The 23,474-nt window shown below is 48.8% G+C and overlaps 1 long non-coding RNA gene across 1 annotated transcript; it reads left to right on the top strand.

Moving 5' to 3' along the window:
• Window positions 1–1,496: 1,496 nt before the first annotated feature.
• Window positions 1,497–22,223, top strand: LOC144172490 (uncharacterized). The gene is made up of 4 exons (XR_013323024.1): window positions 1,497–1,680; window positions 10,947–11,096; window positions 17,524–17,817; window positions 22,016–22,223. It is a non-coding gene; the product is annotated as an uncharacterized LOC144172490 (long non-coding RNA).
• Window positions 22,224–23,474: the final 1,251 nt, after the last annotated feature.

The following is a 23,474-nucleotide window of genomic DNA, read 5'->3' as shown; positions in this document are numbered from 1 at the left end:
CGCGAACCAAGGATCACCCATTGCGAAAGGGAAACGGCAGTGGTAGAGGAGGAGAGCTCTCGAAAGGGGCGACAGCGCACGATGGAAAAAGGAAACAGCAGTGCTGGGGAAGGTATGCCACTGCCACACGAGCAGTACGAGCCACCGCAAGAGGTGAAGGTACCACGGGGGCAAACGGGGCTCCTGGCAAAGGCGACGGAGCGAAAGGAGCTTTGAACGCTGCTATGCAGGGGCTGGTCTCGAGTGACAGGCGTCGCTCCAAAATCAAAGCCAAGGTAAACAGCATATGAATGGAAGGTCCAGCTACACTTTCACCTTTGCATTCTTGAAAAGTTGGAAGGATTCCTTTAAAATTTTTTTCATGCCGGAAGAAAAAATCCCGTATGTTTGAAGTGCGAGATGTTCAGGGGCTCTGGAATAGGGTGGTCAGGGGGTGCTCTAGCACCCCCTATTGTCAAAACAAAGGAGCTCAGCCCCCTGGTCTTGGTACGATCATGCAAGTGAAGGTTCCAAAATTAGCGATTACATATCATTTTTGGAATGGCTAAGAAGCTGCTATTTGAAATTGTGTTTCATGATTAAAGATTTAGTTGTAAAAGCTGACGTCTCCCAAGGCTCTGTGGAAAGAATTGACCTGCATCGGTGAAAAACGATTCAGACACTGAAGAAGACGGTGTCCGGTTTCCAGAACCGCAAAATGCACAAAGACGAAAGGTTGGCCCACATGAAATCTGAGTAGAGAAAAAATAGAATGGACCAAATGGTCTTTAAGATTTAAGAACATCAATAGCATACTAAAGCTTTGAAAGTATTTTCATCATCACCAACACCATCATCATCATCATCAATTGCCTCGAGCCTGCCCCAACCTTGAAGAAGCCTCTACGTTCCAAAATCAACGTCCCGGTGTTTGTACTGTCAGCACGCGGACAACACCAAAATCACACGCCGTTCAAAACATTATTTAAACCTCGAGCTTAAACGTCTCATCACTTGGAAATGCGTCCTAAATAGATTAGTTACGATAGGCACCATTTTCAAGATGGAGACATGAGTTAGGCCTCAAGCTTATACGTCTCATCTTATGTAGCATCCTATGTAGAGTAGTTATCAGTAAACACATTTAAAAGATTTAAAGATTAATTGTGTCAAAATTAATTTCTGTGTCACGTAAAAATCGTGTGCTAAAAAGATTCGCCAGTCATCCACAGAGTGGAATGGCTAATGACTTTTTCACTGACAATAAGAAGTGGTATTGTTTCGTGATGCTCATAAACGCTCAGTAATAAATGTGCTTTGCAGATAGCATCGCCCCATTTCACGCTCCGTTTTTGATGTAATCGGAGAGGTTTTGAAACGGTGGGTGTGCACGTTGAACTCATGCGACCAAATAGCGGCGTTAATTAAGACAAAAGGGAGACTGGAGAACAGGGCCGACCTTCGCTCTTGGGCGTGAACTATTCCCGTATAAATCATCATCATCATCACTGGGAGGGATCCCTAACGGGCGTGCTTGGCTCGTGACTCTTTCTCGTGTGCTCGCGTACGTGTCACTCTCACCGCCGCGCTGCCCGCTCGTTCGACGGTCTCCAGCAGCGAACACAGTAGTGTACCCGCCGTACGCCGAGATCCAACCCAGCTGTGCCAGCCGAGACCACCTGCCCACCGCAGGACCGGCCCGTAAGTTGTGATGCTGCTTGCAACAGTTCTCTTTTAGGGGCTCGCCTTGTCGTCTTAGCTCGTTCGCTGTCGCAATGTCTGCGGCTGCGGGAATCAGGCGGCGCCGCAAGATCACGGACCCAAGTGGAGCCCCACGGCGTTCTCGGACCCAAGCAGAGGCTTCGAAAAACAAGTGGTTAACTGTTTCAATCCCCTGAACCGCTGGCGCTTGTCATACATCTCCCCGGTGTTTAGCGAAATAAAACTGCAGGTACATTTGAGGCAAAATTTGTGTATCCAAGCAGCAGCCGCCGCGTCCATTTAGTTCGGAACGCCCGTTGGGTAGGTTTTAATTACCATAGTAAGCGAAAACAGTGGCCGCCAAGAACGACGCGTTCTAAACTGCGCAGTCAGACGCCGGCACGTGCGCGATGAGAGCAAGCACAAAAAGTACAGAACTCCCGCTCGCGCTGTTCAAGGCAACGGGTGCGCGGCGGGAAATTTGAAGCGCATTGGACAAACCTCCGTTCAATTCATCGAGAGGAGTGAGACGTGGAGGCTAAGAGCGTGATGGGTGGTAGCAGTGGGCAGATAACGGCGCCACAGCCCATTAAGACGAATCACTGCTCTACACTTCCGACAGCTTTCACGTTGAGTGGGACGGCTTTAATTTTTAATTTGTAGCCACAGGGCCACGTGCCGTCAGCAAGCTAGCTGTTTTCCGTGTATACCTCCGCGCCTCCCTCGGCAGGGCAGAGGGCTGTGTGAGTGCTGGGCTGTCTGCGTAACCTGTGGTTTCTTTAACCTTTAATCATGCCTATAGCCTTCGGGTGCAGCCGCGTAATGTGGGCATCCTTCGGTGCATTCATCGTTCGGCTGGGGTGTTTTGAGAGATCTGACGGAAACGCAATGCTGATTTGGCGCAATGTTTTGCGCTGAGCGTAATGGCGTCCACGCATGTGAGTGACTCGGGATTGAGTTGCGGGATTCGTAGCTGTAGAAACGTGCCCCGAACATTCGGCCGCTGTGCGGTAATTCACTGAGTGGCGATAACGCTGCGATCATGCAAGTGCAAAGCTCGATCCTTAGGGGCCTGGCTCATCGTCGTAGCTTGTCCGCGGTCACACTATCTAGCCTCCGCAGTCAGGTGGCGGCACGCACCCAAACAGAGGCCTTGAAAAGATGCCCGCTTACCGTTGTCGAATGGTGGTGGGGGTTGACACGCGAGTGCCGCGCCACAGAGCAACAAAACTCATCTACCGATAATCACTCAACGACAATAACGCCACACATGGTAACGTCCCTCTCGAGCCAAGAAGACTGAGGGTTTTTTTGTTGGTTTGTTTTTGAGTGGCGGCCATTTCCCCTGGACGTAGGGTCGCGGTGTTGGTGCCACGTAATCATATTTCAAGGCGGAGAATAATCCCAGAGCACACGAGATACGCGCTGCCAGACAACCTGTAAACAAAGAGAAGCCTCGAAAGGTGACCGACATGTTTTCCTCAATTCTGTCCCTCATTTCGGCCTTCCGGATTGGTCCAGAGGTTCCCATGAGCAGAACCGCTCGAAATCCCTGGAACCGCTGGCACTTGTCGTACATGTCCCCATCATTTAGCGAAACAGCTACATTTGAGGCCAAAATGTGTAATTAACCGGCAGTCCCCGCGTTCATTTAGTTAGGTGCGCTGATTGGGTTGGTTTATACGATAGTGAGCGGAAAAAAGTGACCGCCGAAAAAAAAAAAAAAAAAGAAAAGTCGCGTTCGACAAACGCGTTGAAAATGGCGCAGAAAGGCTCCAGCACGTGCGAGATGACAGCAAGCACAAAAAGAATAGAACTCCCGCTCGTGCTGTTCCAGGCAGAAAAAGAAAATTTCACCATCTTCCCGCAGGGGAACCCTGAGTAGTATGCGAAGCAGCCATGGGGTCGACTCAAGTTCCCATTAGTTTTCAGTTCGATCGCGGCGTTGCGGGAGGAGAATGAGGGGAGCGGAGCGCGCACGCGCGTCATTTATACCGCAAAGCTACAGTGGCGCCCCCAGCGGAGTATGCAGCGACTACCGTCGCGTCTCTAACCCTAAGCTGCTTCGTATTATCGCGCGCGGGGCCGCAGGTGTTGCCATTCGTTGCGCAATCCCGGAGAGGAGAGGAGCTTCGAAGGGGGAGGAGGAATGCCAGAGAGGAGAGGAGCGTCGGAGAGGAGAGGAGGAATACCTCGCATAGTACTCAAGGTTCTCCTACGGGAAGATGACGACGGTGGTTGAACGCGAAGCTATCTCGTGATGGATTCTTTGGTTGGCCAATCCCTAGGGGCATCCTGCCACAATCATCATCAGCGGTGCCTGGCCAGGCATGCGCAGTGGGGGTGTGGACGCCGCACAACGGCGCCCACACAACGGCTATAGTGCCTAGAATATAGTCACTATACAACGGCGGAGGGAACAGGCTCGACCATAAGCTGCCTCGCATCTAAAAAAAAAGATAAAGGAAAGGATGCGAGCTGTCCCAGTAGAAGGTGCGCGAGCACTGCGAAGCCGGGAAAATTGAATTGCATTGAACACACCAGGGAGTTATACACACCCTCCTAACACCCCCCAACACCCCTCCCCCCCCCAGAAGGACTTCGACCCCCCCCCCCCCCAAAAAAAAAAAAAGATTCCACAACCACAAGCACCCTGCCTAGGGATTTATAGAACACCCTCCAAACATCCCACCGACACCCCCCCAAAATCGAAATTCTGCATAAACCCTTGGAACACACCTTTGTTCAATCACGGCTCTCCACTTCCGACAGCTTCACGTGGAGTGGAATTACTTTAATTTTTTGCTACTGACATTTTGAGCAAATGCCATTTTCTCTAAATGTCATTAGTTCGGCGCTACACGAGAATACTGAATGGCATTTGTAGCGAGTCACGCCATAGTGATCACCGCACAAGAACCACCGTGGGCCAATGCCCACTGCTTTTATTGTCGCTTCGACAGAACAAGTCACAGATAACAGACACAGGTGCCTAGGTTAATAGGTTAGCGAGTTAGTAGGGTTAGTGGCGCCCCCTACACCACATCTCCCCTTCTGGGAAAATCACTTTTTACAGGTTTACAGGTTCAGTCTCTTCGGCGCGACCACGCGTCGGCGTGCGCGTGTAAGCCACGGACTAGGAACACGTGGAGTCCCTGCACTCGCAGTTTCCGCACTCGGTGAACGGTCCACGCCAGGCTCGCCTCGAACAGAAGTCCCCTGCGAACCATTGGAACCGATAGGGTAGCTGGTTTGCTCTCCGGGTGACAGAGTCCGCCCCGGGAGCCCTGCTGTCCCGCGAAGGGAACGAGATGGCGGCGGTTCCGCTGCACCAACCCGTTCGGTGTCGAAACCAAGTAGCAGCGAGGCCGCTGCCCCGGGCTCAGCACCCGTGCAGCACACTGCGGGTCGGTGACCCAGACGTCCTGACCAGGCCGCAACTCCCGTAACTGCCGAACACCGGGGCGGCGGTTGTAGCCTTTCGTCTGTCTCCGCCGTGTAGCAGAATCCCGCTCGGCGAAAGTCGCCGGGAGAGGTGAGGCTGGTTGCAGCAAGTCCCTTGATTTCGGCAAACGGGTCCGCAACCTCCGGCCCATCAACAGCTGCGCTGGGCTGAAGCCTGTGGATCCGAGAGTGTCGCGATACACCAGCAGGGCCATGTGACGATCTGCGTTCTTTCGCCACAGCTCCTTCACCGTACGCACCTCACGTTCCACCTCACCGTTCGACTGCGAAAAACCCGGGCTGCTTGTGCGATGGGCAAAGCCGTAGCTTTCAGCAAACTCCGCAAATTCACGGGACGAAAATTGTGTCCGTTATCACTTCGTACCACCTCGCACACCCCGAAGCGCCCCATGACGCTCTTCATGGCGGAGATAACTGCGCTACTCGAAGTTCCACGCAAGGACAATACTTCAAGGTAGCGGGAATAATTGGCAACCACGCACAGGAAGTCATGGCGTTCGAAATGGCCTTCGAAGTCGGCACCCACTTGCTGCCAAGGAAGCTTTGGGGTAGGGGATTGAATCATAGGCTCAGCCCTTTGCTGCCTCAGCATAGCGCACTGTTGAGTTTTCCACCAGGTGTTTAATTCTGCGGCTGATTCCTCGCCACTACACGGACTCCGTCAACGTCGCTTCCCCATCGCCCCGTCGCGGTCGTATATCTGTGCAGTCTATGACAATAGAGAGTTTTAGCGAACCGTTTTCGACGGTCCGCTCCGGTATCGGCGGCACGCTCAGCGCAACCGGTACCGGCAGCACGCTCATGCGCAATGGCGCTCCCGCTTGCTTTCGGAGCGGAGCGGGCCGTGAAAAACTGTCACCTAAAACTCGCTGATATGCCCCACGCGTGAAAGCGAGCGTCAGCGCCAGTGCGCGGTTGCATCCAAGAAGCGCACGCGAGCCGCGGCGCCTTCATCACAATTCCCTATTCTAGCGGGTGTAGCCCGAAAGAACCCATTCCCGTTTGACCCCTTCCCGTTTGAACCCATTCCCGAAACGCCCTTCCCGCTTGACCCGTCCCGTGTGCGCCCGTTCCCGAAACGACCTTCCCGTTTGGGCGCTTCCTGTTTCAGCCCGTTCCCAAAACGCCCTTCCCATTACAACCCGCTCCCAAAGCGCCCTTCTCATTTGAACCCGTATTGTTGCAAACCATTTGAATTTCTGAAAATATGCGTTACCGTCTTCGAAACTGTTCCCCAAAATGTGCTTACAAGCAACGGATCATGCACTAAAAACTTGTATGCACCAAATTTTCCGGAATCGACCGGTATTTCCGGCCGATAAAAGTTTCCGAATGCCTTAGGTCGATACTGCCCTCTTGACACAAACTTTGTAGCGGCGAAAGTGCACTATAAAGATACCCAATATCTTGAGGAATGCACGCATTGGATTTTTATGCAGTTGGTGTTCGTACGTGCGGCTGAAATTTATTTATCAGCCACTCTTATGCTCATTGTTTGGAGCGTAGCTTTGTCTTCGGGTTCGAGAGATCTATAGATCAAAGATGTCCGTAGGAGAGACTTTAAAAAAGGAAAAGACATGTGCAGAAATCTGATAATTGGCTACAAATGCCTTTCCTACGTGAGTAATGGGCAGATATTTTTATTTATTTACTGATACTTTACGGCCTGGTCGGGCTCATGCAGGAGTGAACATAAAAGCACATCAGTATTGGTTGGCGTAGTTTAAAAACGCCCCACACAAATAAGTAGAAGACATAAATATGTAAAAGACACAAAGGGGTCCGAACAAGGATATGCATTCGTAATGTATTCCAATTTTAAAATACGACAATTCAACCAGAACACATATTTACCATACGTGGGGAAAATTCTTCTAACGATACCGAGTTCACTGTTCGTTCAGTTAACGTATTCCAGTAAGAAATTGCACGAGGAAACAAAGAGAACTTTCGAATAGTAATTCAGCTGATTGGCTGCCTAATAGTCTTACTATGATGTCTTCTGGCTGAACGTCTGAAAGGCCCTTGGAGGTAGTATTCCCGCGACAATTTTAAGTTTCTGTAGTAAAGAAAATTTAGGCTAGAGACGACCCTGCACTGCTTAAGTTTTTGAAGGTTTGCCCTATTATGCAAATTGAGTACGCTAGAGTGACGGGAATAAACAAAATCAATAAAACGCAAAGCTAAGTTTATAATTTTCGCCGCTTCTCATGACTGTGATTTTTTTATAGCCAGATGTGGCATATATATCCAGATACATAGGATTACTTTATTTTTATACATCTTTTTATCTTTTATAGTTTTCATCTGTTTCTTTTCGACATTGATGTACACTTGCGCTAATATAACGATTAAATGTGTTAGTCCGCCAAATACGATTTCTTTCAAAGTGAGGGTGTTTTTGCGATTTTTTATTTGTGCTTCCGCAGCGCTTTTTTGGGCTTTTTGGCTTTATCATTTTTTGGTGTGTTAATTTAAAAGACTTGTTTGTTAATTTAAAAGATTTGTTTATTAATTTGTTAATTGTTAATTTGTTTTTAGGCTTTGTTAATTAAAAAAATGTTAATTGGTATGACTTGAATTGTAACCAAATTTCGTCGTCTGTAGATTCAAAAAGTGAAGCCCAGGTTTGAAAAGCAGTCAAGAACTCTGGATGTACTGAGCATGCTATCGCTGCGACAAACGGAAATAAATGAAAAATACCAAGAAGATGTTTTTTATAACGTTTCATAAACTGGGTACGTTATTCCGGGAACGGGCTAAATAAATAGGAAAATACGAAACGGGAAGGTTCTTTCGCTCCGGGTTGAAATGGGAAGGAACAAACGGGAAGGTTGAAATGGGAACGGGTTCAAACGGGAACGGGCCAAGTGGGAAAGGGCGAAACGGGAAGGTCGTTTTGCGCCGGGTTGAAACGGGACGGAACAAGCGGGAAGGGCGAAATGGGAATGGGTTCAAACGGGAACCTCCCATTCTAGCCACTGTAGCCGGGGTGAGCAGGGTGCGGCGCGCGGGGAACGCTGGGTAATAGCGCCTATTCGCCGCACCGTCTACACTGCGCTCCGTGAGTGAGGTCTACTAAGGCATGGCCTCCGCTATCGCTGCCGGCAGCGTGCCGTTGCCAAGCCGTTGCTCCGGCCGTCCCATTCGGCGCGTCCCCCAGAAAAACATATGAAATGCGGCTCACTCCGCAACGTGCCGCGAGGTGGCGGTGTTAGCCGATGGTGTTAGCCGACTTATAGCGGTGTTAGCTGACTTATAGGGCAGAGAAACGGGAAATCAAGAAGGAGGTATTCTATGGCAATACGAGAGGCAGTGCGTTGCCTTCGAGGCACGGGCAGGGTGCCTGAGAACCCGGGCATACACGGGGAGCTACAGGCAGCAGGATGAAACGTGTGCATGCTGCGGCAGTGATCGATAAACTATAGACCATATTGTCAGGAGCTGCACCGAGATACGGCCACCGCGGGGTGAGGGGGAAACGACGCTGGCGGAGGCTTTGGGATTTGGGGCGAGGGGGAACCTCAACTTCAAGGCCATAGAGGTGACAAAGAGGCGACTGGAGTGGTGGTGGAGGAAAAGTAGGGAAGGGATGGGTACGCAGGCGGAGTAATCATACGGATGAGAATTTAGAACAGCGAGGGGAGAAAAAAGGAGGGTGGGGGCGATGAGTTTAAAACAGAAAAGAGGGAGAGATGGGAGGGAGGAAGCAAATCTATAGGTTAGCTGGGAGTAGGGCAAGTAAGCGTAATAAAACAGGCAAGTCGGTTGCTGACAACTGACGCCCCGATTCAAAGGGAAAGCCACTAATCATCATCATCATCATCGTCGTCGTCGTCATCATCATCATCATCGGCTATGGGGGGTCTCCGGAAAAGAAACAGAAACTGTGCGGCACGTAGTGTTAGAATGCGAGGGTACCCATCCAAATTTACATAAGGGAAATATTCAGCATCCAGAAGGAATAGGTTTTAAGGCTAGCCCAGAGGAAGTTAACTTGAAGGCTGTCGAGGCGACGAAAACAAGATTAGAATGCTGGTGGACGAAAAGCAGAGAGGGGAATATTGCCTAGGACAGTTACTACCTGCAACAGAAAAAAAAAGTATTTTGTGCCTAATAAGCATTTTGTGCCTGTCCTAAGCAGCGCTAGTATTAAACCAAGAGTATAAAACACAGGCAAATTAGTAATTTTGGGTAATATGACACGTCATAACCCCGCTACAAAGTGGAAACCAATAGCAATCATCATCACCATCATCATCACCGGTCGCTCGCACCGACTCCCATGAACGGCTTGGCGGAGATGGGCGACTAGGTGTCTTCGCTGTGATTCCTCTTAACTCACATTCGAAAGTTAGTTTTGATGAAATAAGAGACTTGACAATAATGTTACGAAGTCGGCTTGTCTCAGCAGCTTAGATAAACTGAACTGAAGCAAAGGTGTGCCAGTGATCAACGAAATATTGACCATTCTTCAAGCGTGGAGCGAGCATACGGAGTGGTACGCAGTGCTTTCTCGGAGGTTATTTATAGAGTTATTATAGAATCATTTTTGGTGATGAACAAGTTTGCGGTGTCATGCCATGCTGTGGCAACGGTCAGCGACCAGGCCCCATTGCGCAAGAAACTTCTTGAAGAAGATTCTTGTTTTGCAAACTCGATCAATTTCGTTCCATTGCATCTGCCAGCTTGTAAACTATACGTAAACGCAGTCATTACTGCGTGCGAAGGAGGCACGGAACTGCATCGACTGTGAACACTTCTTGTGGTTCGTTTTAATTCTCGTCAACTTGGGGGAACTTGCTTCAGAATAATGGAGGGCGGATAGGTGCCAAGTGAAGTGATGCAAACGTGCTTACATGCTTCTCATTGACAATATTTGCCGCGCTACTGGAAGTGCAATAGGCGTGGCACACCGAAAATGCGAGATGTACAAATTACTCTGGCGGAGTATTCTTGTGCGAAAGCATTAAATGGCCCCTTGAAGGAAACCGCCGGCGCTGGCGTTGGAAGCGTTCCATAGCGTGAGGCGCTTCAAAGCGCGAGCCCGAATTTCAGTTTTTAACATATGTCAACGTGAAATGGTCGTAGCCTACTATATAGCTCAGCCTTCTGACTCTTCGTGGTCTTCGCAGCAACCGAATGGGCGCATAAGCACGCGCCCGCCTCGGCTAGCGCCTCGTAGCGCATGCGTTAAAGCACTTTGGTAAGGTAAACATTGCTCGGGGCACTTAAGTCTTCTTGTATTGTTTTGATGGCGGCCTGGGTATGCGTATACTTCTTTGCTCGAGCATAGTGTTGTGAACAAGGGAGCCATGAACAAGGGAGCCGGAGTGCTCCCGAAACGTCATTTGTATATTTTGACTTTGGTCAGTGATTAGTAAACCATTTCAACCCTGCTTAACTTGCGTTGAATTTTGTCAGCCTCAGCCAATCGCAATGAGCTCACACGTTCAGTGCAGAAAAGTAGCTAGCAAGTCGCCGGACTATTTTATGTTTCCCTCATTATGCAGCTCATGTGAGTGAAGTTTACATTGAAGGTGGTGTCAGTGTTATCATGATGAGGAAATATTTCTAATGAGCCAAAGTTGCATTTTGTCTTCATGGCCTCTTTAAACACGACATTGTGCTGTCAATGTGTGGGGTCTAGAAGCTATCTGGAAGGTGTTTTCGTACTGGGGGTGGCAAATTTTTGTTTCCCGCAGTTTGAAATTCAAGGGGAGCCTTTGAGGCTGGAACATCTTTTAGGCTCTGCCACTGAGTGACAGAGTGTGGCTTTCTGTATCAAACCTTGTGTGCAGATTCCTGAGGGTCCACCAGCAACTGGCCTGTTGGGGGAGGGGGAGATGGATGAAAATGACGTCACGTACCCATCTTTTGTGACTGTCGATGGGAACGAGCGGATCACCATCAGCGCCTACCGCCGTTCAGCGCCCATTGACCGCATCCTTGTGAGTGGTTGAAAAAAAAAATTCTCTGTGCGTTCGCCGGGTGCCCGGATGAGTTATCACTGGATTTATGTATTCTTTGTAAGGTTGTGCGAATGTTTGAAATTTTCAAATATCAACGCAAATAATGCAGTAGTTTAATGAAAGCAAGTAATGCAGCAATAATGCAGTATAATGCAAAGCCAGTAATGCAAAGCAAATAACGCAGTAATGAAATCGCGCTTTAGTGGAGCCCCGATACGACTTTGAAGGGACTACGCAAAAGCGTCGTATGACCGGGGTGTTATATGATCGAGGTACGGCCTAGATTTACCGCTGTGCCTCGCGCAGCGAAGAAAGGGCTCTGAGTGAGATGGGGTTGCTCAGCGGCGAAGCGCCTTTGGGGGCCGTGCACTGTGTTTTGCAATGTCTTGGGCTCCGCGCATTAGCTTTGCTCGTGCCCGCGCCTCTCGTCTTGAAGAGCAGCGGCTTGTGCGTTCCGGCCGCCGCACCCGCTAATATCTGCGCGGCGCTAAACGCGCGCCGGGAAAAATTAGAACTGCGCCGTCGTATTGTTGCTGTGTGGGCCTTTCGCCTGCCGTCACGATATGCGCCAGAGCAGGTGCCGCGTGGATCAACATCCACGCAGCACCTAATTTGCGGCACCTATTTGCAAAATCGACGCGATAACTACTTGTTTATCCGTACTATTTGAGAGCCCGGTAATGGAAGTAGCTTGTTAAAAGCTTAACAGAAGGGCCCCGAGAACCAAAAAAGTAAGCTTTTGAATGAGTAATCAATGGGAAACACGTGTGGTTCTCCTTCAAAGTGGTTAATGCAAGCCTGTTTTTGTGCCCCGGCCGTGGCGTCGGCGCGGCCTAGACGAGCTCGCTGCCGTTCCTACTCGCGGTGCGCGCCGTTTCCACAGGAGGTGTCTTGACCAGCAGACAGCAAAAGGGCAGCGAGGTTTCCCTGGCGTTAATTTATCAGAGCGTGAGGCAATCGCGAAGAAGCGAGCGATAGCGGCATCATGTGAATTCATATGAAGTGGGACAAGGTCCTTATCAGGAAGGATGTCATACGAGGAGATGCCATCTCTCTAAACCTATTTCCAACCTGTCAAGAAGGGGATAATCAGGGGGCTGGATTGGGGGATGTCTTGGGTGCGAGTAAATGGAGACAATTTGAGGCACCTGATATCTGCTGATGGCACGAGTCATGGGCACGTTACCAGTAAAATGTAACTGTTACACTTAGTTACCTAAGCCAAAAAGTAACTCGTTACAGTTACAGTTACAGTGAAAAAGCAACGTTGTTACTTTTCCGTTACTGTATAAATCCGAGTAATTGACCACAAACCAAACGATAGAGTTTAATTGAAATGTACGAAGGCATACGGCAGTCGAAATTGTATGTTTTGAATCCTTAGATAAAGAGAACCTAGAAGATGGCACACTCAAGCCCATTGCCACACCAACCGTCGTTGTGTATGCCTCATTTGGTTGCATCACGTTTTATAGACGCTAGTTTTTCTTGAATAAAGGGAAAACCAGTGCAAGGTGTGACACACGAAGAAGGTAACACACACAGTGCTGACACTGTTTATTACCCAAGGAGGTAATAAACAGTGCAAGCACTGTGTGTGTTACCTTCTTCTTCTTAAAGGGAAAACCAACACAAAACGATGACACCCAAGAAGGCTTGGGTGTCATCGTTTTGTGTTCGTTTTCCCTTTAAGGATCTACCAGTTCGCCAAACCTTCCATTTTAGCTCGTTTTTCTTGGGCTACTCAAGCGCAAGAATATTGGTCTGTCTGTCCCTTGATTGAGCCACCTGGTCAAAAATTAAAAGAATTCTTGAATGAGACGCTTAAATAGGCAAAAAATTTCCAAACTACTAAATATTGTGGCAATGTTCGTACTTCCTAATTCTGATGAGTCCAAAAGTAACAAAGTGGAACGCGGCAAAATTAAATTCACCTGAGCAAACCCCCACCGTGTTTATCGCGGGAAAGGAAGAGCATCATTAGTAACTAGACTGCATGGCACTGTCCTAATTCGATAAGTCTGGAAAATACCCACAAGGAGCGGTTCAGGAGCTGTATTCGCATGCAAAGCTCGCCCGTAGGGTTAAGGAACGAAAAGTAGTGTTAACTGTTTAGGCTGTGAAACAGTAGAGAAGGTGGGTGACTACAACTGGGACAGGCTGTCAGCGCTGATGCAAACGACGCGAAAGAAGTTGGGCTTAGCTTGTGAGGCAGAAACTTGGAATCTTAAAGGCCAACTGCGCTGAAAATTTTGACCTCTTGCAAATTCTATTTCTGTATATATAGGCTGCCTAACTGACTGCTGCAGGTACAGAATATGACAGCTTAAACATGCGCATGCACGGCGCAAACGACCAGCAAAAATCTGCGGTTTTGAAACTGAAATTGAGAAGAATGCGGCCATTACGGCCAGGCTGAATTGACGTAGCCAGCAAGTGAGTGGCCGCAGCAAACCTGTGCGCAGCGCGACAGCCCTCGGAGGAGTGTACTCAGCAGCACTCTGCCGGTTCTGGCTAGCCGGAGGAACAAGCGTCCGGCCGGCTGGCATGTCACTTTTGCTTCGTGGCTGTTTACGGCAGGAGCAGCGTCGTCTGCGATGAAGCTATTCTAAATACTTTCTGCTGATTAACAATGCATTTTACGGGCCTACCGGTCATGTCCCCGTTGGTTTGGTGGTACGTACAGCGCGTTCAAAACACATTGGGCTGAGGTGAAATCTGAGTGCAGTTGGTCTTGAACTAAGCACTCTGAAAGAAAGCTTGGATTAATTCTAATGGAGCGAAAAGGATGGTTAGCAGTGCTTAGTGACAAATGAGTTCCGTGGAGTGAAAATTCAGGCAGAAGCAGGGTCTGTATTACTGCAGATGCAATGCTATTAGCATCCTTTGAAGTGTGACAGACTCGTGGCTGCCCTCCATGCTGTGCATCTTGAAAGGGAAATTGATCTTCTCCTGTTGGAGAATGTTTAGACGGATACAAAAAGTAGCATTAAAAAAACCTTATGCAAAATTTGGAAAGCAGGGAACATGGGGCTGGCATGTACAGGGGTGGAAGTGCTGCTCCATTTGCTCCATACTACTCCAGTCTGCTTTTCTTGCTCCATCCTGCTCCAAAAGGCAGAATTGCGCCGAAACTGCTGCAAAGCGACGCCGCAAGGTTGTGACGCGACGGTGAAGTGATGGTCAATGCCAGTCGCATTGAGCAAGGAGCAGTAGGCACTCATTCGTTAAGCTGTCATTCACGACGTGGCACGCTCCGGTAAACTCCCTAAAGGATGCCCCGAGCTTGGAGTTACTCGTCACAACTTCCCAGTCTCCAAGTAGCGGCACAGTTTCACGGGACTTCGAGTGACCTTGGGGCGTGACTGATGCGCGAACTTTGGCCTGAAATGCAACCTCACCCTGCCGCGCGCTGCGCCGTGATGCATGCGTCGGCACCAGCCATCGTTGCAATCTTTTCGCTTAGTGTAAAAAGTAACAAAACAGTTTTATTGTTCAGTTGGACCATCACATCACACCGAAGACCGCTTGCCATTCCGTAAGTTAGATGCTACCTTGCCCTGTCCACCAGGATGAGGTGACAGGCGATGCCATGTCAAAAGCGACAGGGGAGCTTCAATTAAGCTAGCAGCTGTCTGTCTGCAAATAATCAACTCCGTAGGTGTTGCCTAACGCCATGTGTTTCTTGAAGGGGGGGGGGTGACTAGGGGGAGGCCCGTCCTCTCCCCCATTCTCCCTCCGGGAAGCCTGCTGTTTACCTTTAAAAAGAAAACAGGTTGATATATATAAACACTGGTGCGTTCGTTATTTGGATAAATGTGATGCACTTGCACAGTATTTTTGCTTAGAAACATGTATATTACTTGGTCAATAATGAGGATAATACGCTAGGATATATTTTTATTTGTTTTGTGAGGTGAAAGCAGGTCGTGGTGGCTCTTGCTTTACTTGAAGACAGACGGCGTCGAATTTACACCGATTCCCGCACGGCCGTTAGGGCGTTTGCATCAGATTCCGTTTCGGCCGAGCTAGCTCGCATCATAGGAAATAAGGTCATATTCTCACACACCATCACCTGGTTTCCCGCTCACCTAGGGTCGCACTTGTCCTGTTTAACTAACCTCAACGAGGTCGCCCACACCCGCGCACGTGATAACCGACCGCTCCAGGTCGGACGGAGGCGGATCCTCGGGGATTGGTTGGGAGATCTTCAGAGACACTTTATTCACGTTCAACGGGGCTATTCAGCACTATAAGCTGGGCAGGCGAATGTTTCCTCTTCCGCAGGAGAAACTCTCCAGGCCGCAGGCAGCCACGCTCCGAATGTTGCAGACCAGGTCTTATCCTATAGTCTATCCACTTTCAGCTCCTACACGGACAGTTTTGAACCGGACTGCCCGGTTTGTGGAGAACGTAGCAATTTGGATCACATGCTCTGGTGGTGTCCCTCACTTCGGGGCCCTCAGCGCATAACTGATGAAGAGTGGCGCTGCGACCTGGAGAGCCCCGATCTACTACACCAACTAAGGGCCGTCCAGAGGGCCCACGACGCGGCGGTGAGGTTCGGTCTCCAAGCCCCCACGTGGGAGCGGCCCGCCGCGCTGCCGTCCTGAATGGCGGCGGTGCTCCTCAGGACCTTCAATAAAGTTCATTGTCTGTCTGTCCGTTGCGAAGTGAGCCTTTAATTACCTGTACTTTCTCTGGAAACTAGTCAGGTTTAGTTCAGATTATATCTAGTTTCGTCTTAGTTTTCCTCTTAATTTATTCATCTCTCAGGTTTTTTTCATGTCTGTCTCATTAGGTGTAGAATGAAGGTAAACTTTCTATCTTAGGCGCAATACAGACCTTTTCACCTAGTCTGTCTGTCTGCTGTGAAGTGAGCCTTTAATTATCTGTACTTTCTCTGGAATTTAGTCAGGTTTAGTTCAGATTATATCTAGTTCCCTCTTAGTTTGTTTTCCTCTTAATTTCTTCCTCTCTCAGGTTTTTTTCATGTCTATAGTCTAATTAGGTGTAGAATGAAGGTAAACCTTCTATCTTAGGTGCAATACAGACCTTTTCACCTAGCGTTGTCTTGGTTTTCTCATGGCCGTAATGGTGTTACTTTTCACTTTCCTGAAGTCTAAATAGGAGCAGTTGTTTAAAGCATTGCTTATCTCTAGTCTTTTCTTGGTGATTGGTCTGCCAGATATGATGCTTTAATTCTGGGAACGCATATTTTTCTAACTTGTCGAAAAAGTGGTCTGCTCGGTATTAAACAAATGTTGAGTAAAGGCCATTCGAATTTTTCTTTGTGCTTGCCAGAAATGAAAAACCGCGAATGAATGGTGTGTGACCCTAAAAACCTGCTCCCAAACAGACTTGAACGTGCTCAAAAATTCACCTTTTGGTGCTCCAAAGCTGCCCTAAAACAGCATTATTCCTGCTCCCTGAGCTGCTCCAACAGGATCAAGCCCGCTTCCACTCCTGCATGTAAGGCAGTGCATTTACAACACCCGATTAACAGAAAGGCTGCCGGGGGGATGTAGTGCGAGGTAGTGGAAGACTTAAGTAAAAGTTAGTGGAGAAGTGGGATGTGAATTTGGGTGGCCAAGAGTAGATATAGATGGTTGAAGATAAGGAGAGGCTTTTGTGCTGCAGTGAACTGAAACAGGGGGTGGGTGATGTCAGCCCAGAGGGGGCAGTTGTCTGTCTGTCGCTTACAGTGGACCGGTAGGACGGTGCGTGCGTGCGTGCGTGCGTGCGTGCGTGTGTGTGTGTGCGTGCGTGTGTGTGTGTGTGTGTGTGTGTGAGAGAGAGAGAGAGAGAGAGAGAGAGAGAGAGAGAGAGAGAGAGAGAGAGAGATGACAATCGTGCAATGCAAAGAGTTTCATACTAAAAGTATACCAGGGGAAATCTGGGGCCAGTGTTTAGGCGAGCTATACTTCAGTAAGTGTGTCGTCATGTACCAGGTAGGAATGTTCAACTTAACCTTGGCATGGCTCATGAACAGGCTGAAAAGTTATCTGTGGCCACAGTATAAAACATATCATTGCTACAAGATCATCCAAGGTTGTTTTACCAATAGAATAGTGGAGGTCAAAAGGCTTATCGGGGAATTTTTGGCAAACTTCGTGCAAGATGAACAAGAAAAGAAAGTTACCCTTATTTTGGGGGTTTTGGCTTCAGGAGCAAAATAAACCCTGTGGCTAGCGAAGCCCAAGTAGGAGGGGAACATAGTTAGCTGCTATGCTGGTGCCCATGACAGTTACTACGGAGCTCTATGGTGCAAGGACAACCTGGTGTCCATGAATGTAGATGCCACTGCCACACCATCGGGTTAGAATGCCACCTCGTGGAGTGTTACCACCGTAGCAGGTGTGTCGTACCAACAAGTACCCACGGAACTTGCACGGAACGTGTGCAGGTCAGTGTGAGTGCTTGGGCCACCACACCCCCTGACCATCGTCATGTCGTCGTCCCGTGCCCCTTCGCCCTCGACGGAGACCCGGCTGGAGGCCTTGGAGTCCTCCCTGCTGGTGCTGTCGCAGAAGATGGAGACGCTGCGGCCCCTGCTGCACCGCGTCCTCGAGAACAGCCAGGCCCTGCAGCCTTCCGCCTCCACTCCCGCCTCTTCCTCCTCATTTGGGGCGACTGGTGGGACCCCCCCTCGGAGTTCCTCAGCGACTTCTTCTCGGACGACGAGGCCGCTGATGCACAGGTCGGTGGCCACCGACTCTTTTAAGACCTGTGCTGCGTGGCTGTTTTGAAAGTGTTCTAAACCATCGTCTATTGGGTGGCAGAATGTTTATTGTAACGGCGTAAATAAACGCTGGGGCTTAGAGCAATGCAAGGAACGCTACAGTAGGCCTTCGTTAAGACGAACTCGGTTAAGGCTAATTTTATGGTTAAGACAAACAACAGTGTTGCTCTCGTGTAACGTGCACCACGCAAGAAATGTGTGAGAGGAATTTCTGATAATACAAATACATTTTCATGGTCCCTTCGAGTTCGTGTATATGGGAGTCTACTGTATTTATTTACAGGTGAACTTGGGCCCGAAATTCAGCTGGCACCATTTAAAAAGAACACATCTTCGTCTTCATCTTGCCTCAACTTCGCGTCCAATACTCAGTGTAGGCAGCTGGGGCTGCCTGGCGGTAATAATGATAATGCTGTAGCGAATCTATTAAGCACTTATACGTAAGCAGTCAACTGTCAGTTGAAAGTTCTTCTGTAGCACACGTGTAAGAAGGCTTGAGCGGCTTCAGGTTGCACTTGGCCTTGGAAAGAAACTGAATTCACCAGTATGCCACGGAGCTTTAAGGCCCTGTCTTGCAAGCCTGTAGCTGCCATGGGGGCCCAGTGACTAAACCGTTGCGCTAGCCTACTGAGCACCGGGTTGTAGGTTTCATTCCTGGCAGAGCACCAGGTTTCATTCTGGGGGAGTTGAAAAACAAAATGCAGGATCAGGCAGGTGGTTTTACGGTAATCCATAACTTTCTGTTACGATGCGCCTCGTGGCATATCTGTAGCTTTCATAAGTGATTCCTGTTTGGCTACCTAACCACAACACTAAAGAATAAATGTGAAGTTGACCTACATAGGCAGAGTTTTGCGTTTTTTGAGTTAATAAGCAGATGCAGCTTTTCTATCAGCTTTTGTTTTTTGATAGACGATATACTCGCAAGTTTTAGGGTTTTACATACGCATTTACAATCTTGCTAACGTTATGCACACTTTAAGCTACAAAGGTGCTTTGTTAGGCAATCGCCTATAATAAATCCACTTAGAAATGCACTGCTCAGCAGTGCCTTTGAAATTTCAGGATTCGTACAGGTCCTTGAAAACCCTTGAAATTCAGAATTCTTTGGGCAATAAAGAAGAGACTCGGATATGGGACCTGCTTTTTATGGCTTATCACTGTGGCCCTGCACACTCCTTATAAAAACCTATTTCAAGCCAGCTTGGGAGTACAGGCGGGCTGCTTTACGCAAAGATTCATACGGAATGAAATCCCCACATCAGACTAGGGGAAATCAACATAGGTCCCCTTCCCATGTTAGAATCTGCTTTCTGCATTGCCTCGTTCTGCTGTTCATTTTGCATATCTCTTGTGTCCCATCATAGCTATGCCCCACTACGTTTCGAAAACGAACAGTGCTGACACCTCAGAATGACATAAAAATGAGCACATATAAGCAATACTCTGAATGTGAGAACGCGGTGCATCTAGCGCTGCTCCTAAGCTTTGTTGGAATATTATTTTGACAGGTGTGATGGTGGGCGAAGTCAGGAGACCCTCCCTTGTTCATGAACAGACATTAAGGGGTGACAATGGCAGGAGGTATTAATTTATGTTACTCGCCACCCGAGAATGTGTATTAAAGGCATTTGCAGAGCTCGGAAAAGTTCGAAATGGAATGTTTTTTGTAAAGCTCTCTCATTATTGCGGGTGGCACTAAACTTGACCACTTGCGATTGTTTTGCATGTGAGCAGAGCAGTAGTAGAACAGTTTGGTACACGTTCTCCCCTGCACCCTTGAAAATGCCTCGAAGGGCCTTGAAAGCCCTTGAATATTCTTGAATTCTTGCATTTGAAACCTATACGAACCCTGGGCATGTGTGCTGTACTTCTAAGCCGCGCCGTGCGTGCTCTCGACAGCAGGCCCCGCGCAACCGGCTTGAGCAGTGATCAGTTCAGTCCACCGCGGGACCTAACGATGGTCCGAAGCATTCCACGTCCGGGGGCGGGGGGATACGCGGAATAGGAATAGATTGTCCTGTTTTCTGTACCTGTAAAAACTCAACGTCCGCACGCCTTTGACGGAACTAAAAATTAGAGGCAACGGAAATTTTGCACAGCCTTAAGTGTAAAATAACTATTAGGCCGAAACTATACAACGTGACCATCTGATGTAATTTAGCTGCGAAATATAACCGAATTAGTTTCAGGACAGGCGAGTTAAAAGGCTGAAACACTTGAAAACACTTTCGTTAAATTAGATTCACATCGCCGGCTGCACGGACGTAGTTTCGCGAAGCGACCCGCCGTGGTGGCCCTATAGTAGTTAGGGCCTTCTTCTGCTGTGCATGGACATGGATTCGATTGCAGCCGCGGTGGCCACTTTTCAGGTGGAGGGGAAAAGCGAAAACGCCCGTGTGTCCATTTCTGTGCACGTTAAAGATCACCAGGTGGGCCAAGTTTATCTGGAGCCTTTCACTGCGGCGCGCCCCATAACCGAGATCTAGCTTCGGCGCGTTGTACCCCATAATCAATCGATTTCGCAAAACGTGCCTCAGTAAACCGTTGGTGATAGGGGTTGCTTGCTCTATAAAACATTTTCGCATAGAGTAACGTTTTTGGCACAGTCGCTCACTAAACATTCAGATGTCGCGCGCATAGACAAAGTTAAAGCACGCCCGTGGTTAAAGAAACAGAAACTGCCGTGCTGTCTCCTATGCTCGAAGAGCACTGTTCACAGCTGGCGCTCTTGTCCTTTCTTCGGTATTTCTTGCGGCAGCTTGCAATATTTGCGAACACGACTTCTTTTTGCGGCTTCTGCAGTCAATGGTTTCCTCGCGTTGTACGTTTTAAAATGTACGGAACAAGCGAAATGATGGTGTTAAAGTCTTCGGAACCGCTTCGGGGAGTTTTCTGGAACGCGGACACCTCTCCCTGTTGCCCGATTTGTTTGAGCGACCATTACAGATAGCGACTTTAAACTCGTGATTGGAAGTTGAAATGCGACTGGAAAATTCATCAGCGGGGATGTATAGCTCGAATGGCCCAGGCATAGAGCGAGGTGATCGAGGCATTGTTATTCCGGGTTATAAAACCGCGTTAGTTCCAGCCGAAGGTGAGTGAGCTAAATTTCGGCTCTTTAGCCGAAATTGTTGGAGTGGGCGATGTTACTGTAGCCATGCAAGAACTCGACCTGCTGTTCATTTACGTGAGGAGCATAATTAAGAGCAAGCCACCTCCACAGACAGTCAGGGGTCCGCCCTTTCTCCGTCAGGTGCACAGCCTGTCGAACATTCCGAGTCGGAATGTAAGTCCTTTGGGAAACCGGCGCAGTCGCACAGACGTCGGCTTCATAACGCGAGGGACCCATGTTTGATTACGATCACTGTAAGCGCCGTTTTGTGAAACCCTTTGAGTAAAGGTGGCTTTCCTGCAGTGCGTTTTTGCGCGACATCGAACGCCATCAGCCAGGCACTGAAAGCTTCGCTTTAAAAGACTACGACGAACGTCATGGTTCCCATATGTGACTCACCATCTATACGTGAAAATCGTTTAGAGTGAAGTACCTGGTCAAGGCGGTGTAAGCTAATGCCCGCTTTGAAACTAACTTTATCGACCATTTTTTCTTTTAAAATTTCCAGCTTTTCCTTAATGCAACGCGGAAGTCTAGAGCCACCATTCGCCCGATCCACCTCCCCTTCTCATTTTCTGTTCTCCTTTCCCTTAGCGCTCCCGCTCCAGGATTGTATCATAGGCATATTGTTATCGTTATTAATTCTGCTTTTGCAGTGACGGGCTATTTATATATTTCTGCCGTTCTTCTTCTTTGCTCTGGTATATAAAACAAATACCAGCGTGTTACCCCATCCGCCGTGCGTGAATTTTCCGTTCATTACGGCAACCAGCCATTTTTAATTTCGCGCTTCTTACTTGCGCTAGGTTCTCGAACCCTGGACTTCCGATGGAAACGCGCCGCTTTCTGAGTGTCAGTAAACTGCGCTGCACTGCCGTGCATGATACCTGTGTAGTGGATGTGGACACAAAGTTACTGCAATGTTCGCATTTTGTTACATTGCTGAATTCTGCGTGGTTAATGGAGTAATTAATCGCCAATATCGGTGGTGCCTGGTGGTATACTGTGGCCATGGGCAATGAGATTATTTCCTTGCCGCAGGTAAACTGCTGGAACGAAGCCAACGGCTGCTGCACCACCACAGCCGCTTCCGACATCACCCGAACTTTCAGCACGAGTGCGAGTACCTTACGATGGCCTGTCCCGAGTGCTCGCGAACTGTGCACCTGCGTGACCCGGGTCTGCACCTCAGAACTCACGACGCTCTCCTGGAGCCCAGGGCGCTCGCGCGTTTGGAACATAAGTTGGTCGCCCGGACTTTCTATTCGTTTGTCGAATAAAGATTGTTCAATTAATATCGGAATATCACTGTGAGTGTGGTGGAATGTTGCGTTGCACTTGCATTGAATCACTACATTTGGGAACAGCTGCTGGTGGGGCTTTATGGCGAAGTTTATGCGTGGCACCCTTACAAAAGTAACATTTTTGGTACCGAAGCTGTACCTTACTTTAATATATGAATATTTCATTGCAGCACTCCAGCTTCATAGTAGTAGGGTTCCTTGGGGTTTTTAGTTCCGGTTTAGTTCCGGTCGCAGGGTGCTAATGCAGAAGAAAATACAAGGAGGAATACAAATTTATGTGAGCAAGAAGGTATTACTATAGGTACGTGGGTAGCGTCTCGTGCTGCAGTATGCGGCGAGCCTGCGCCGAGTCCCGGGCGCGTTGACCGGGGCACGTTGAAACTCCGGCGCGAGATGGTCTGCACGGGCTCCCACTGCCCGTGGGATGGGTTACGAGATGTGCCCACTAGAAGGCATGATGATGAATGGGCAGATGATCGTTGGCGAGATATGCAAAAGGATTTTGGGATTGTAAAATGTTTCTCTTTGCAGTCTGCGTAGTACGTAACTGCAGCAACTGTAAGGAATATGCCGGATGTATAGGGCGTTACGTTACGCCTTGAGGTGTTAAGGCGTAAACCGGTGCTGTCAGCTTGATATGTGTTCCTCCCGGTGTAACGCACTTTTCGTTAGATTAGTTCCTTTTAAAACTCGTATGTAAGACCTAGGCGCCTTCTAGCTTTGTCGATAAACTTCCGCCTCTGAATAGCGGGAAAATCAGGTCGATTAGAAATGTATTCTAGCCGCGTGGCTCGCACCGAGAAACAGCTTCGGCAATTCTTAAAGGAAGTGTCGCATTGTTTCTGCATATTTGACGAGAGTGCATTGAGGAGACGAATGCCTGTGCAGGTTTGTGTGGATAAAATATATGTATTGGGGAGTTTCTGCATGGGAAGGGACTCTTAAGAGTCCCTCCCCATACGGAATAATTACCCCGTATTTCCGAGAATCACGGAATTTCGGCTTCCATGAATGCAATATATTTTAATGAGAACATGAGAGAAAGACGTCCTGCCGAGGATTTTGTAAAATTTGGAAACGACGGAACCTCGCCCCCAACGTAAAACTGGGAACTGGACGTCATTCGGCGACAGAGCCACCAAGAATCAGAGTGCTTAATTGGTCTACCACTTCATAGAAAAAGATCGTTGCATGGC

Source organism: Haemaphysalis longicornis, unplaced genomic scaffold, assembly GCF_048455015.1.
Source record: "Haemaphysalis longicornis isolate Haplotype H1 unplaced genomic scaffold, Haemaphysalis longicornis Haplotype H1 scaffold_229, whole genome shotgun sequence".
Classification (NCBI taxonomy): Eukaryota; Metazoa; Arthropoda; class Arachnida; order Ixodida; family Ixodidae; genus Haemaphysalis; species Haemaphysalis longicornis.
This window is presented reverse-complemented; position numbering and strand designations above follow the sequence as displayed.